This window comes from Notechis scutatus, chromosome 3, assembly GCF_049901735.1.
Source record: "Notechis scutatus isolate UNSWTSFEM ecotype Mainland chromosome 3, rNotScu1.2, whole genome shotgun sequence".
Classification (NCBI taxonomy): Eukaryota; Metazoa; Chordata; class Lepidosauria; order Squamata; family Elapidae; genus Notechis; species Notechis scutatus.
The window spans coordinates 109,829,635-109,841,456 of record NC_142011.1 but is presented as its reverse complement, the minus strand read 5'-3'; positions in this window follow the sequence as shown (position 1 = coordinate 109,841,456).

Below are 11,822 nucleotides of genomic sequence, written 5' to 3'. Positions count from 1 at the left end.
CCAGAAAAACATACATCCAACACTAACAACAAAAAATGTGTATAAAAAGGGGGGAAATGACCCAAATGTCAAATAAATCTAACATTAAATATAAAGAATCCACCATGTCTAGTTGCTTAAAAGAAAATTTAAAAAAAACACTGATGGATTCTCCTTCCCTTGCATAATGGGTCTATATATAGTTATAAGCTTTTCCATTGTTATTTAATTAAAAAATACTGTATTAAATAAACAAATATTCCAGATGGGAAAGTCTCTATCCAATAATCAAATCAGCCCAATGAATATATGAATATTTTTTTAAAAAGTCAAATATGAATTTTTTTTAAAAAAAAGTCAAAGGTGAACCCTGTGTTACAGTAATCTTCAAATCCCACTGTTAACCATCTGTTATTGTATTTTAATGTGTAGAAAGTCCACAAATGGCTTCCAACCTCTTAAGTTCTCCAATCTATTGTCTCTAATCAAGGCAGTTAATTTCATCATCTGTGCTAATTCAGTCAATTTTAAAATCCACTCTTCAACAGGCTCTTTTTCTTTCCAATGTTTAGCAAGTACAATCCTTGCTCCCATCATCATGTGAAGGAATAGCACCCCAAACTGTTTTTCAACTGGCCATATTTAAAACTAGCTCTATACCTGTGATTCACTACGAAATTATGTGATCAGCCTTAGTTGTTGGGGAGGAAAATATGGGGGGGAAATTGTGCCTCTGCCTACCAGCATCCATCGGTATTCATCTGGCTAGCGTCTTGCCAGTGTGTGAGACAGTTGAGGCCTGTTTGGAAACTGAAACATGAAAACTGAAACAGTATTTGCTGTGTGAGCAAGGAGACAGCAAGGAGCCTCAGCGTGGCTTAGTTCAACTGTTCGGTACTAAATCTGGTTGCTGCTCTGAAACTGAAACTGAAACTCCTCTGCTTGTGTTTTGCATTTGGAACAGATTTCTTTTCAGGTGGGGAGACTGAGTAGAACTCCTTAGCATCAGAGTGTGTTAATAATAATATATGAAATACTAATGCTCTGATGGTCATTTTGAAAAATCATTTCTTAGTGAACACCTAGAAGCCAAGAGGAACATACATGCCAAATTTCAAGTTTGTTGGCTTTATGGTTCTGGAGATTTTGTGATGATGTGTGAGTGATATTTCACTTTTATATAGATAGATACCGAAAAGAAAAACTTCAGGTGTCATTAATATTTGTGTCTTAAATATTTTCTGCATTATGATTATTATGTTTATCCAAATGATTTAACATGTTTACAAGACCACCACATATGCTAAAATATACCAGGATTTTGGATACATTTCCAATACTTGTTAGAAATACCTCTATACATTTTTGTTAATCTGTCTGGGGTCAAATACCAATAATACACATTTTGTAAAACAAAATTCAAACTATAATTCAAAGTAAATTTTAAAACATATATTCTCCTATTTATTTAATATTATGTTGTACCCACAATTTTTCACCCGTTACCATGCAATCTTTAACATATTCATCTTCCAGATTCATTTAAAGACTTAAGATTAAAAACAAGAGAACAACTAGCAAATGAAGAATTTGTTTGTGATTGGTTTAATTATTAATTATGTTATTACATTTTATATATTTTAGCAATCAGATGATTATTTGCAGAACATAAATTCAGATTTAGTTCCTGTGAAAACAAAACTTTTTTAAATCTTTCAAAAATTATGTAATAATTAAACCAATCACAAACAAATTCTTCATTTGCTAGTTGTTCTCTTGTTTTTATCTTAAGTCCCTCTTCTTTAAATATCAATAAATCCCAATAAGTGTTCTGACCAAGGCTTATTGAGACACTAAAAAACACACGTTAGTCCCAAACCCTTTTTTCTTTATTTCAATGGCTGTGAATTTTAGTCATTCACAACCCGTAATGAGTCTCAGTTTGTAAATAGTCCCATGGAAGTCTGCCAAAGTCCCTCAGGATAGGTCTGATAAGCACGCACCTTTATCTTCTTTGAAATGCTGCCAACAACTAAACTTCCAATTAGTTATACAAGACCAAACAGAGCACAAATTCAACACAGAGCTTCAGGTTTCAAACTGACCAGTATGAACAAAGTTGCTTCCTGCAAAGTTCATGTCCCTTTGCTCCTCCTTTATGTCTTATGGGACGGCCAATCACCTCTAAGCCTTACTCCTGAGTCGCCCTTTTTGTCTTAACTGTTCTTGCCTTCTGGCAGCTCTGTGCACATTCACACTAGAAACAGGCTCCCCTTGTTCCTCTGCCTTGCTGCTGTCAGATTCAGGAGGCTCCAGAGTCAGTATGTAATTCCCAGATGGCCCTGGCCCCATCTCTGTATCAGACACAGGACCCTCATCTGAGTCCTCCTCAGACTCCCAGACTACCCATGTTCCTCCCCACTGTCCAACTCTACTGCCGTCTCCGCAGGCTGCCGGTAAACCACAACACTAGGTTGTCCATTACATTCCAATAGCATCTCCTTTCTATGTAGCTGTCTGATCCCTAAATCCCTGCAATTCAGTTGGGAGAAGGGGAGAGCCTTGTGATTTATTCCTATTGCCTCTGACAACTGCTATTTTATAACTTGTATCCTGATGCCTGAGTGCCCTGAGATTTTCTCACCTTTTGGGGAATGTATTGGGGGTGGGTGGGCCTTGAGGGTTGTTTCACTATCAGCGGAAGATGGCCATGAGAATGCCTCATTCTTAGGTCGGCCATTACAATAACATCTCCACACCTGTGGATTGACTGAATACACATCTGACTGGAGGGAGGGAATTCTGCTGCCTTAAGTTTCACTGTTTTGCCTAAGGGAATTCAGACTGCTTTGATTGTCCTGCTGTTACTTCTGCTCAATAAAAGGTTCCTTTTGAAATACTGTTTCAAGAGTCTTCACTTTCTTGGGTTAGAGGGAGAAGTAGCGCTTTATAGATTGATAGTCAAAGTGGCATTTTATCAGACAATCTTTTATATTTATATTTTATCAGCCAATCAATTAACTTATTGCTTTCTTTGATAAAATGAATTAATGGATGAGGGAAACACTATGGATATGGTATACTTTCCTTCAGGAATGCATATGACAAAATAGACTATAACTACTTCTTTGTAACATAGAACAATCTGGGATAGAGAGTACCATGATCTAGCAATATTACTGATCTCGCAATGCCTTTTTTTCAATTGTCATTGTGTTGCCCTTGATATGTTACTCGCTACTATTTTCCCAATGAATTCAGTGATCTGTCAAATCTGAATCAGAAGTAGAAACTCCCAAATGGAACTTCACATCCCCATTTTTCCAGTCTTCCTTTCTACCTTCTTCCATTCTTTTAGCCTGCAGGATGTTGGTTATATTTGATAGCAGAGGAATAATAAGATGAAGAAATCAATGAAGAGTAGGTGGGGGAAGTAGATGGAGAACATACTTGTGACACGACATAAGTGAAATAAATTAGTCTTCAACTTACAATTTTTAACCACCATTCAGAATTATGCTGGCGCTGAAAAGTGACTTCTGACTGGTCCTCCATTTATGATTGTTGCAGCATCCCTGTAATCACATGATCAATACAGTCCACTTTAACATCTCATCTGAGTTCTGTACTGTTTTGTGTCTGCAGTTCTTATACATTCCACATTGTCTTCAAATAATGTGGCTGGAACTAGCTCTTCTATTATGAAGTCTAGTAATAGTTTGTTCAGCCATGCAAAATCTTGGCATACTTGGTCCTCAGATTTTACAGTTGGCAGGGCTACTATTCTCACTTCAGTTTCTCACTTCAGTGGGTGATGGGCACAATCCCCTGGAAAAATAGGTGTTCTGTAGTTGATTGCCTATTTGGTTTATTTCCATTCCAATCTGAACGTTTAGATCCAGTACACATTTAATTATTAGTGACAGGGGTTGTTAAATGTCAGTCCATAGTTCAAATACCTGCATAATTTTTTGATATAATAGTTTATTCAAAAAAAGTTAAAATACAAAACACCAAAATATTGAAAAAAATATAAAATAAAACAAGACATTGTCTTTTTTTTTAAAAAAAAGAGTAACATGCACATAGCATCCTCCCTAGTTGAATGCAGATTAATATAACAATGTTACAAAACAGGACCAAAGAATTTTATATCAATAACAAAATAGTTAACAGGAAAGACAATAGTGATACAAATAATGTATCAAGATATAAAAATAATAAAAGATTATCAATAATGAAAAAAGACAAGATTAAAATTCTAAAACCCTCTATTAACCGTTATTATAATCAACTAGTAGAAAATTTATCATAGCTTTAATCCAAAATCATCCCAAAGAAATTAAGCTTTATTGATCCCAGATCAAATATTCATGTTTGCTTCTTAATGCCATTTCTTATCAATTGCTGATTGGTTAAAAAACATAAAGCCAAGCTCCAATTCCGATCTATCTTACACACACACACACACACACACACCAAAAAAAACAAATAAATTCTTTAAATGTAGTAGATTTCCCCACTCTTTCAAACCCTTTAAAAATCCATTTATCCACCCAGAGAATTCTCTACTATTATATGAAAACACAAGATTGAACTTCAGAAAGGTGTATGAAGTTGGCTCTGTAATTTCTAAATCCATATTTCTTCCAGGCCACTTTCCTGCTGGAAAGAAAACCTCTTGGCTTTGATTTTCAAGTCTATGTTGTTTCAGGGTCCATGTTGTTTTCCAAGTCATCTGCTATTTTAAAAACAGGTTCCTCTTGTGAGGTTAAAACATTTAAAATGGGTTTTTCCAAGATGCGTGTTTACCCCTTTCTTTCCCCCTCCCTCCCCCACAGTATCAGCCTCCTCCTTCTCTCTGTAATCTGATCTTGTTATTCAATGAAACCGATCCAGAGAACAGGGGACAATAAAGAGACAGAGAGTAGTTTCAACTGTTTTGATCCGAGTTAGTAAAACATAAATTCCCTGCCATTCTCCATCCAGAAATTATGTTTGCTATGTTTCATACAGAAATTAACTAAATTGATGAAAGCAACCCAATAAATCAAAAAGAAAACAGAAAGTACGTATAAAGTCCAGCAGGGGGTTGAAATAAATCAGCAGTCAGCCAGTCAATTAACATTTAAAAATAAAAAGCAAAAGCAAAAATTCACAAAATGAAAAGTCCTGGCTTGCTTACCAAGATGTCTGCTGGTCCGGAGAGGTATGAAAGGCCCTTGACTTTTCAGCTGCCTCCTCACAAGGAGTTGCAATTTTCAAGATCTCCTCTTCCAAGTGGGCCCACAGCTGTCCAAAAGTCATCTCAGGCCAAATTGCCCCCGTCAAATCTAGGAGGCAAGACTGCCAAAAAAAAACCAGTTCCGACAGCAAACACAGCAGATTCTGGGTAAAAGAAAGGCTCTCACCCTACAACAGCCATTGGGGGCAGGAGTCCAAGTACCTGCATAATCTTGTAATCAGGGGTGGGATTCAAATTTTGAACAACCGGTTCTGTGGGCATGGCTTAGGTGGTGGGCGTGGCTTGGTGGTCATGTGACTGGGTGGACATGGCTGGGTGGTCATGTTATTGACTCGACATAGCCATCTCAATATCATTCACATCAGGCACGCATATCCTCTCCTGGCCTCTCATGACTGTGGGGATGCTGCAACAGTCGTAAGTGTGAAAAATGGTCCTAAGTCACTTTTTTCAGTGCCATTGTAACTTTGAATGGTCACTCCACATAAGCAAAGTACCAGCAAAGGAGGGGGAAAAAACTCCAGAGACATTCCTGAAAATCTAGTCCTGCCAAGAATGTAATAAGGGTTAACAGAGAGGCAGTTTCTGTAAGCAACACCAGAATGCTTCCTTCCTGCCTTCCTTACAGGATTAGGCCAGTAATTTCTTCTAACAACCGGTTCTCCGAACTGCTTAGAGTGTTAACAACCTGTTCTAGCGAATAGGTGCGAACTGGTAGAATCCCACCCCTGCTTGTAATGCTCTCCAGTTCTCTTCTGCTCCTTTACTCCCCTTTCTACTTAGTAGTCTAACACAGAGGTCTCCAACCTTGGCAACTTTAAGACTTGTGGACTTCAACTCCCAGAATTCTGGGAGTTGAAGTCCACAAGTCTTAAAGTTGCCAAGGTTGGAGACCTCTGGTCTAACACATTGGCTGTCAGGATTGCTCACGGCTGCAATATATAATGGCTTTCCCACAACTGCCCTATCCTGCTCATTACTTGCTAACTAGTTTTAGTTTCCTCCTTAATTTAGATAGCCAACTGCCTTTGGCATACTTGACTCCTTTGCCTCATTGAGACTTAGAAACTTTTACTCTGTGTATTGTCTCTTCTTTTTTATTAAGCAAGTTTTTTTAAAAAATTCAATACCAAGGTAGTGGCTAGTATCTACAAGACATTTTATTTAAAATATTCACTATATAAATATACATTTTCTCTGTAAGCACAATGTAGGGTTAAATTTCTCACTCTTTATGATTGAGTGACAGTCCTTGAATGGGGTTTTCATAGGAGTTTTCCTGCTTCGTTTTGATTGGCATGAGACCACAGTTGTCTATCCAATGGGTGGCTGGCTGGCTTGTTTGAATTCAACCCTGGGAACCCTGTTTCCTTTTTCCTTTTGAGTTTAAGCAACAATCACTCCATTTGTTTCTTCCAAAGACAGATATTCAATCCAATTGCTAAGTCTGCAACCTTTATTTTCCTAATAGCAAATTAATCTATCTGACCAAATCTTCTATGTTATTTTGCAGAATTTATAATGTGCATGCATCCTGTTTTTCTGTTCCTTTAGATAGTATAAGCTCCAGCACATTTGCTCCATTTTGTTTTCCATGAACATTACTTTATTGTTCCTTTATAGCAGTACAGTTTATTTTAAGCACGATTTTACAGCCACATTATATAAAATAACATAGACTTATTTTAATTCAATTCAGGTACACAAAATGCTTCCTGAAATAAAATGTTCTTGCTCTCATTATTAATCATTTATCAGGCATCAGTGCCTTTTCTACATATATCTATTGGCGTTCTATTTGCTATATTCCTTTTTCCTTGGTAAGAGTCATCAAGGTTTATAAATATATTTCTTATTACAAATACATTGACTTGACCAGCAAAAGGCTGTTTTCTTTCTGAATTCAAAATCATACCCAATGTTAATTAAGCATTTATTTGCTAACAAAAATGGTTTCACAGTCTGTACCTCTTTCTTTTTATAATCTTACTTCATTTAGGATATTGATCTCATTATCTAGCAATTATTGGCAAAATATTTTTTTCCCGACTCTCTGTGTAAAAGGAACCTCGAAGGAGTATGTGACCCACACTCTCCACCTCTCCTGAGCCACAGGAAGAGTCTTTCAGTCTTTCAGTCAATGGTATCTTTTTATACTTGGCATACAGGATGGCCAATGGAAGCACATAGCACTGTGCAAGCGAAAATGCTTTCTGGTGGTTTGCTAACTCCAATTGGCTAAGACAGTTGACGGGAATAACAACATATCTGATGGCATCTGGAGCCAGAAACAGCGGAACTTTCCCTAAGTCTGTTTGCCTTTCAATGTCCTCTACCCTTTGTCACAAGGTTTGTGACCTTCCAACACTGTTTATCTCCAGTGGCTGCTTAAGGATGAACAATCCATAACTAGAGTTCAGGTGGTTACATTCTGCGCAGCAGAATGACAGCGGACCACACATTTTATGGATTGTAATTTTAATATAGTTAGACCATGTATAATTGACAGTGGATTTTATCATAGATTTTATTTATTATTTAATACTAGCATTTTTAATTGTATATTTACTTTACTGCCCGCACTCAGATCCAAACCAGGAAAAAGCCATTAAGCCATAATAGGAATTGCCCGAAGCCCCTTCATTACATCACCCAGCAAGACTCAACCAAGCTTGGGACTGAAGACAATCTACAAAGTTACCCCTGCATGGCCCCATGGGAGTCTGACAACCAATCAGAACACATTCTTTCACAGGAACAGGAAGGAAGTTCAAAGCCCAAAAGAGGGTATAAATCTCTCTCACACACACCCATGTGCTCGATTGTCCAGGACCTCAAACCATGTGGTCCTGTCCATCTTTCCAAGTAGCTTCCATGTTTCCAGTGTCTTTCTTCCCACTTGGAACTGAACTGTTCCATACTAGCAGGCTTGTAGGCCTGCATTCCTATTGGCCTGGAAAAGCCGGGCCGTGATTGGACAATATTAAGCGTTTCTGATTGGGTCGTATTTGGGCTGCTGCGATTGGGTAAAACCAAGCGCGGCAAGTTCAAAAGCATGTCATAGGCTGCCTAGCCGCAGCCAGCTCTATAAAAAGAGCTGCCGCGGCTAGGATTCTTGTCTCAGTATCTGATTTCCTAATAAAGAGCTGTTGTCACTACTTCGAGTCTCGTCTCTCCTTGGGACCCACCGCCCAGACATAACACTGGCAACGAGGATGGGATACTGAGACAACAGAGCTGACCAGCACGTGGCAGAAAGCGCATAGACAAGCAAGATGGCCAGCAGTGCCGTGCCACCCGCACCATTCAATCCGGCCAGCGAGGACTGGGAGTCCTACATTGATCGTTTCCAAATGTTCTTGGAATCAAACAACCTGAAGGACGCCACCGGCAGCAAGAAGCGAGCGGTCTTTCTAACACACTGCGGACCCGCCGTTTTTAAAATGGCCAAGGCACTCGCGAAGCCCGCAGACATCAAGACAATGGATTGGGATACCCTAGCTCCCATCCTCCGGAACCACTACGTCCCGGCGGTGCCGACCCTCATCTGTCAGCATGACTTTTACCAGAGGGATCAGCACGAGGGCAAGAGAATCGGAGAGTTCGTAGCCGACCTGAGGAACCTAGGAGGCTTGTGCGGATTCGCCAATCTAGACGAGGCCATGCGTGACTGAGTCGCCCTCGGCCTGAAAGACCAAACTCTCCAAAGCAGGCTGATGGCTAAAGGGGACATCTCCCTCGCCGACGCCGTAGCAGAAGCCACCGCAGCCGAGGCCACCCGTAAGTCAGCAGCGCGAATGCGGCATTCAAATGGAACCAACCGCCAACCCACCAGCGAGACGGCAACCGCAGCAGAAAAACACGCAGCATCCACCCACCACGGTGACATCGAATCCCCTTCTGACAGTGAAGAGGAAGAAATTCACAGACTTCAGTCGGAACACGAGCGACGAGACCGGCGCGGTCGTAAGTCGAGTTACAAATGTGCCGGCTGTGGAGGGAATCACCCACGTTCCGAATGCAAGTTCCTGGACGCTGTTTGCCGTTTTTGCGAAAAACGAGGGCATATTGCCAAAGTATGCCGCAACAAACGAAATTCCAGCCCCCGACAACGGGGAAACAGCCCAAGAAGAAGAGATGGCACCCCCACCATAAACCGGGACCGCCACAATGACAGCCGATGGAACTGGGACAGTCGACCCAGGAAGTTCATTGAGGTACCCAGAAGAGAAGAAACGCACCAAACAGTCACCATCGGCCACGCTTCATCAATAGACACACGAAAGATACGTGTAGAGGTCACCATCGAAAATCAACCTTGTACCATGGAGGTAGACTCCAGCTCTTCCCTCTCTATGGTCTCCTGGAGGACCATAAAACGACTAATTCCCAGCATCCGCCGCCAAGAGCTAAGCGACCAGAAACTAATATTGAGAGACTATCAAGGTAATCGCATTCCGGTCGCTGGCACTGGACATTTTAAAGTTTCGTTCAAAAACCGCACCACCATCCTACCACTCACAATCGTTGATAAAGACCGACCCAGCCTACTTGGGTTGCAGTGGTTCGCACCGTTGGGGATCGAGATGGCAGGCATCAACCACACAGAAGACAAAGACTGGGAAGCAACACTCATCCAGGACTTCCAAGAAGTCTTCAGTGAACATCTAGGCAAGTACAAGGGGTCCCCTATCTCCTTTAATCTCCGCTCTGACATCGCTCCAATCCGTCTCAAACCGCGCCGAGTGCCTTTTGCACTCAAGCCTAAAATAGACGAACAATTAGACAAACTAATAGCGCAAGGCGTGTTAGAACCCATCGATCATGCCCATTGGGAGACCCCAATTGTCACCCCCATCAAACCAGATGGCTCCCTGAGAATTTGTGGAGACTACAAGGCCACCCTCAACCACGCATTGCAGCAGAGCGCCTGCCAGTAGTCCAACATCTCCTGCACTCACTAGGGGGTGGCAGAATCTTTGCAAAGCTCGACCTGGCTCAAGCTTATCAACAACTGCCAGTCGATGCTTAAACCGCCGAAGCCCAAACAATAGTGACACATAGAGGGGCGTTCAAATGTAACCGGCTCCAGTTTGGGGTCAGCGTCGCACCGGGGATTTTTCAAAGTCTAATGGAGAGATTGCTGCAGGGAATTAAAGGAGTCGTGCCCTATTTCAACGACGTTCTAGTAGCAGCCCCTACCAAAAAACAATTGGAAAAACGACTGAGGGCGGTCCTACAGAAATTCAAAGACGCTGGCCTCAAAGTGAAAAAGGAAAAGTGCCAATTATGCACTGAAAGGGTTGAATTTCTTGGATACCTCCTTGACAAACAAGGAATTCACCCCACAGACAAAAAATTGAAAGCCATCAAAAACGCCCCCAGACCAAAGAACAAAACGGACCTCCAAGCCTTCCTCAGACTCATTAATTTCTATAACATTTTTCTACCCCAGAAAGCGACTGTCTCAGAACCCCTGCATAGACTCCTTGATAAAAAGGCTTCCTGGATATGGGGACGGCGAGAAGAGCATGCTTTTCACCAAATAAAAAACCTTTTAACTTCAGACGCAGTCCTCATTCAATACAATGAAACACTACCACTGACTGTCACTTGCGACGCATCGTCTTTCGGGGTTGGCGCCATCCTGAGCCACGTTTTACCGAATGGAACGGAAGCCCCCGTTGCATTCTTTTCCAGAACCTTGTCCAAGCCAGAGAGGAACTATAGCCAGCTGGACAAAGAAGCCCTCGCCATCATTTCCGCAGTAAAGAGATTCCACGAATACATTTATGGTAGGACATTTTCCATTATTACAGACCATAAGCCCCTGCTTGGCATATTGGCGGGTGACAAACCCACTCCACACATCTTGTCACCTAGAATGACAAGATGGTCTGAATTTCTTGCCGCTTATAATTACAAATTGATACATCGCCCAGGCAAGACTATCTCACACGCTGACGCCTTAAGCCGTTCCCCCTTGCCAGACTTGCAAGATGACCCAGCACCCACATTACCAGTTTTGCAAATTGAAATGATACCCATGCCACCGGTAACCGCGCAAGACATCGCACACGAAACTAAAAAAGACAAACGCTTGGCACAAGTTCTCAGCTGGGTGGAGAGGGGATGGCCAGAAACCGAGCCAAACGAACTTTTCAAACCGTTTAAAAACTGGCAAACTGAACTCTTTTCGCAAAGAGGTTGCGTGTTGTGGGGAGACCGGGTAGTAATACCAGAGACACTACAGAAAAAAGTTTTAGACTTGCTGCATGACGGGCACCCTGGTATTGTGCGCATGAAAGCCCTGGCCAGGAGCTATGCTTGATGGCCAGGCATGGACAAGCAAATTGAAACCTGGGTCGCCGCTTGTAACAGATGCCAAGAGACTCGCTCAGCTCCCCCTAAAGCCCCACCATTAGAATGGGAAACACCCAGAGGCCCTTGGTCGCGCATCCATATTGACTTCGCAGGGCCGACCAAGGGGCATACCTTCTTAATCACTGTTGACGCTTATTCGAATTGGCTCGAGGTGAGCACAATGAAGACAACCACCACGGAAGCTGTCATCAAGAAATTAAATAGACTTTTCACC